This window comes from Callorhinus ursinus, unplaced genomic scaffold (genome assembly GCF_003265705.2).
Source record: "Callorhinus ursinus isolate GAN/ISIS: 27379988/994484 unplaced genomic scaffold, GSC_fseal_2.0 scaffold9, whole genome shotgun sequence".
In the NCBI taxonomy this organism is placed as follows: Eukaryota; Metazoa; Chordata; class Mammalia; order Carnivora; family Otariidae; genus Callorhinus; species Callorhinus ursinus.
The window spans coordinates 45935580-45941689 of record NW_027397071.1 but is presented as its reverse complement, the minus strand read 5'-3'; positions in this window follow the sequence as shown (position 1 = coordinate 45941689).

Sequence of the window (6110 nt, the reverse complement as noted above, 5' to 3'; positions counted from 1 at the left end):
ATCAAGAGCTTGTTGCTTAACCAACTGAGCCACCCAGGTGCCCCAAGAAGCCTTCTTCTAAGGTGTTTGGTCTTTGTTGAATTATCCCCTTCAAAAGTTTCAGCTTATATTCTGTGTGTAGCTTTTTTCCCATGAGTTCAACTTAATTCTTTAAAAAAAAAAAAGATTTATTTAGGGGCGCTTGGGTGGCTCAGTCGTTAAGCGTCTGCCTTCGGCTCAGGTCATGATCCCAGGGTCCTGGGATCGAGCCCCGCATCGGGCTCCCTGCTCCGCGGGAAGCCTGCTTCTCCCTCTCCCACTCCCCTTGCTTGTGTTCCCTCTCTCGCTGTGTCTCTGTCGAATAAATAAGTAAAATCTTTAAAAAAAAAAAGATTTATTTATTTTGACAGAGAGAGAGAGCACAAGCAGGAGGAGTGGCAGAGGGAGAAGGAGAAGCAGGCTCTCCACTGAACAGGGAGCCCGATGCGGGGCTCGATCCAAGGACCCTGGGATCTTGACCTGAGCCAAAGGCAGACAACTTAACCGACTGAGCCACCCAGGCGCCCCTTAACTTAATTCTTTTATTAGTATTTATTAATCTTAGATAATTTCCCCCTTTTATTTCATCAATATTGCTCACAAATTGTCACATCAACTATCACATTGTTATAACCGATAGTGTAAACAAGCAATTCTCTTAGATTGATCTGATTAAGGCAGCGCTGATTATTGAATTAAATTATTGAAATGTATCTCACATAAAAAAGAGCATACAATCATAAGCGTACATCTCAATATAATCCAACACAATAATAAATAGGACATTTCCAGCACCCCAAAGAAGATGTGGTATATATATACAATGAAATATTACTCAGCCAATGAAAAAATGAAATCTTGCCATTTGCAATGATGTGGATGGAGCTAGAGTATAATATGCTAAGGGAAATAAGTCAGTCAGAGAAAGACAAATACCATAGGATCTCACTCATATGTGGACTTTAAGATCAAAACAGATGAACGTAGGGGAAGGGGGAGGAAAGAGGGGCGGAACAAACCATAAGACACTCTTAATGAGGGTTGCTGGAGGGAGGGAGGGAGGAGATGGGCTAAGTGGGTGATGGGCATTAAGGAGGGCACTTGTTAGGATGAGCACCGGGTGTTGTATGTAAGTGATGAATCACTGAATTCTACTCCTGAAACCAGTATTACACTGTATGTTAACTAACTAGAATTTAAATAAAAATAAAAAAAAAAACAGAGACAGAATCATAAATACAGAGAAAAAACTGGTGGTTGTCAGAGGGGAGGGGGCTGGGGGGTGCGTGAAATAGGTGAAGGGGATTGAGAGGTACAAATTTGCAGTTGTAAAATAAATAAGTCATGGGGATGAAAAGTTCAGCATAGGGATTATAGTTAATAATACTGTAATAACATTGTATGGTGACAGTGGTAACTATATTCATCATGGTGAGCATACAGTAATGTACAGAATTGTTGAATAGCATAGAGTAATGTAGAGAATTGTGGAATCACTATGTTGTATGCCTGAAACTGACATTGTATGTCAACTATACTTCCATAAAAAAAAAGTGTATGTATTTCAACCTGGTCATGTGTGTTCGGGCATGACTACAGGAGAGACATAATGAAGTTGGCAGATGCTTGCTCCTACTTACAATAAGTAAATTTGGATGTAAGACAATACTCAAATAATATTTATTGCTGATACTTTTTCTTTATATTGCACATTTTGAGGTAAAAGCTAAATGAGCATGTTTGTGTGCATATACAAGTAGAATCATTATGAATGTGACAGCTATGAATGCAGACTGATACAGGTGGATTGTATTGTTGACTCAAATACCAGAAGCAGTGTCACTGATGATGGAATATTTCTAAGTGATGATCAATTCTCGGTCAAGCTCTGAAACAAAGTACAATCTTCCCTTGATTTACATGGGAGTTGTAGTCCTGGAAAATTCAGTATATATGAGAACCATGTGCAACATCCTTTTAAAAATATGTAAAATGGAGTTAGGTGCTAGGTTCTGGTAACTGTAGAGATTTTTTTACCTATATGAAGTTCCGGTGGAGCATTTAAAATTTGTGTGGGGCTGTCTCCCTCATTGTAGGACATCAGCCGATTTGTCCCTTGTCCTACTGGACAATCCCAATAGCACCCCATAAATATTGTGACATCCAGTCTCCCCACACCCAACAAATTTTCCAAACACTCCCCCAAGGAGCACGGCCATCTTTGTTGAGAACCTGTACCTAGTTCCTGTTAAGATAGAGCTGCCTCCTTCACTCCCACTCTTCTAAATCCTGAGCGAGCACAGCCCAAGCTCTGGAGGATCCAACAAGCCACTTAGGAAGATTCCACATTGTGTCATTGAATCACCTTTGTTTTTATTATTTTTTAAAATATTCTTATCATCTTCCAAAAAGGATGTTTTGGTAAATTACAAACAGACATGTCCAGAGGGGGAGTATACGGTGGGGTGAAGAGTCAGAGAGACACCGGTAGGCAGGTGAAGCTGGAGGTGAACCTGGTACCTCAAACACACATTCCCAGGGCTCGCACTTTTGCTAAAGGTGAGAAGTAACCTGGTTGTCCTGAGGGACATTTGATCAGCTACAGAATTCCATTGTCTCTGAAATAAAAACAAGGTAAGAACACGGAGTCTGGAGCTGGACTGCATAGATTCAACTTGGCTTCACCCTTACTAGCTTTGGGACCTTGAATAAATCACCATGTGCTTCAATCCCCCTGCCTATAAACAGGATAATAATAACACCTATGATACCTACCACAGAGGTCTACTGAGAGGATTAGGTATGTTGATGTAATACGGTGCTTAAAGCAGTACACAGTAGCCAGTTGCATGTGTTATCTAAGCATTTGCCCAACAAACAAGCAAATCTCGTTGCTCAGAGAAAACACAGCCTTTCCTAGCAGTTTCTCGCACGGACTGACGTAGGACTGGATTACCTAGTTTGGATGCGAAGGGGAAACTTGACATCATTCATCCATTCCAACCTGCTTGTGCTACAGTGCAGGAAAGCTGTAGCCGGACACTGGAAGGCTAGTGGCCAAGCTCGCGTAGCTGAGTTAGTGGAGGATCCGGGTCTCTAGCTTCTGGCTACTGCTCCTTCGAGTATACCATGGCTAGAGCTGGCCTGGGGTGCAGAGAACTGGCCCGTGAGCTCTCTTACCCAGCGTGCCCACAGCTCCCAAATTTAGCCTTCTCCCAACTATCCTCTCCCTCCTCAAACTCCCCTCTCTTCCTAAGTACAGAGCGCAAAGAACAAAATAAATCAAGTGTGAGTGATCCATAAACTCTTAAGGAATAGGCAAATTCAAACTGGATTTCCTTTAAATAAATCTTCTAACTTTGGGTAGGAGCAGGGATGGGTAAGGAGCGGGCAAAGGTTTTGGCAAGAATTTAAAAGTAAACTCTCTGGACTGGCGAAGTTCCTCCACTTTCTGGTTGAAACTGCACACAAAGTTCCTTCAGAGTCTCCACACCTCATCTGGCTCCTCTGTGACATGGGATTGCTGTAAGATTAAATGAGATAGTATAAAGTAACTAGCACCATGCCTGGCACAGAGTCAGGGGCTGATAGATGTTAATCACCATTGCTGTGGTTATTTTGGGCGTCAGCAACCTACCACAGGAGAGATCTTCCCTTTCCTGTCTGAAAAACTGAGGCCATATGTTATTCCACACCAGAAACGTTCTATTCCGTGTCTCCCTCCTCCACAAACCCAGTTACCTAGTGAAAGGCAAGGGGGAAGAAAGAAAGGCAAGGGGAAAGAAAGAAGCTGAAAGCTAAGTCTCTCCAGGCCCATGAGAAGCAGTGCAAAGAGCATGGACGTGGGATTGAATCCAATTCAAACACTCGTGTAGCACGTTCTTGAACGTGTTGTTCTCCCTCTCTGACCCTTAGACAAATATTCATTCGTTGTCCAGAACATAACACATGACGGCTTGCCATTACTAATGCGCTAAATATGTACTAAATGAAGAACTTTGAAATACTGTACAAAAAAATCTAGAAAGGCAGTGAAGCAGGATGAATCTTCCGATGGTGACAATTTAGAATGATTGGTAGCGAAGGGCTTTGCAAAGTACATGCTTAGAAACATGCTCTCTCTTTTACCAGGAAAATTATAAAACTATATTGAGTCATAGCGAGAGATATTAGAAAACTTACTAAAATGTTTTTATACCCTTAAAAATTCAATAACTCAATAGTTCCCCTCCACTCAAACTTGTCATTGGAAAGACATGAAATGTCTTATTGCAGATTCTGATTTTCAAAGGGACTTGGACCTGTGTGTTGGGGGGGAAGGGGTGGTAGTAAATGCCTTCTTTGTGGCTTCTGGGAGCTGTAGTCTCTCGGCACACAGAGGTGTGGGTGGCCAGACATCTGTTTTCTGGGGAGTAAGGAGGGGCAAGGAGGATCCACCAGAAGCCAGATGTGTGCCTTCAGTATTCCACTCTGTATCTCCCTCCCTGTGTTAGGAAACCATGTTCTCCCCTCCCGCATGCTTGCCCATCTACAAAACTGGAATTTCCACCCTCTTGAGGGCGTTAGAAAGCAGCTTGTCCCTATGCCTCTACCTCTCCTTCGCTTCTTCCAGCGGGAGGCAATGACCTCTCTTCCCGGTGAACTTGCATGAGTCCTGAATGGTGGGCTCTCTTTTCAGGCTGACTGCACACGGGTTAGAACACTTTTGTCATGGCCGCTGCTTTCCCCTGGGAAAAATAGCTAGATCCCAGCTTAGGGTCCAGAGAGCCAGGTCTCTTTCGCCAGAATTCATGGGTTTGAGACAGGCCGCCCACCCCCGTGCATCTGTGCCATAGCCCCAAGTCTGCCCCCACTGGAGGTCCGGACTCAGCCAGGGTAGTGCCATTTTGAAGGCCATTTGGTGGCAGGTGCGGTCCAACATGACCACCAATAAAGCTGCTATATCCATCTCTGTTTGACTATAAATATGTCATATTTTAATTGGTTCAGAACCAGAAAAGTCCTACTACTTAAAAGAGCTGAAGGAGCCAGAGAAATGATACAGCTCAAGCCCCTTACCGTGTAGGTGGAGAGCTGAGATCCGAATGCCCTCTGCTGGCCCAGCCTCCCAGACCCCAGCAAGGTGCTGGCCGCCTAATGAAGCGCATTGCCCAAGACTGTTCCATCGCCCTGCTGCTTTCAGCACGGCCCACGCCCTGTGGAGCTAGATGAGCCAGCCCTCCATCAGACCTCACTGCGTCTCGGCTTCCTCCAGTAGACCCCTGGCCTCAAATTATTCTCTGCCTGTTGCTTTCACTCCCTCAGAAATACCTGAGCCTTCCTCATCCTGGCACTGCTCAAACCCTTTTTCTCTGCTGGGGGCATCACCCCCACTGTCTCGGGATAAGATCCTGGAAGCTGAACATAGGTCTCCTGCCCCATGCCCAGTGCTCGTGAGTTACATTCTTGGGCTTCTCTTCATATTGGACTCCATTAAATAGAACAATAGTTTTAGCTCATCATGTGACTCAGAGATGGTTGCTAGGGAAACCAGTGGGACTAGGTTTAATTCGTAAATCCTGTAATTGCCCTAAATTAGCACTAATTTGTGCTTCTGTTTCAAAAGGGTTTGGTCTGAGCTGACTGGGAAGCAGGTGAGGAGGAGGGAGTAATCACGAGTTGGCTTCCACCGCGATATGGTCACAGTACTTATAAAGGGTTTTTCTCTACTGCTTTGCCAAAAAAAGCCAAAGGGATTAAAGAGGGAACTACAGGGAATACCATGGTGTCCCTTCTAGTGGATGGGGAAAGCTAGAAAGACAAAACAGTCCCTCCTACTCTCCTCATGAATCAGATGGTCAGAACAGAGTGATGGGGAGGCCGGTGAAGCGGAGAGAGGGCAGCGCCCTCCCGAAAGGGAGAGATTAAAGGACTTTTCATTTTAAAGGGATTTGGGGGGTGCCTGGGTGGCTCAGTCGTTAAGTGTCTGCCTTCAGCTCAGGTCATGGTCCCAGGGTCCTGGGATCGAGCCCCACATCGGGCTCTCTGCTTGGCGGGAAGCCTGCTCGTTGTCCCAGGGTCCTGGGATCGAGCCCCGCGTGGGGCTCCCTGCT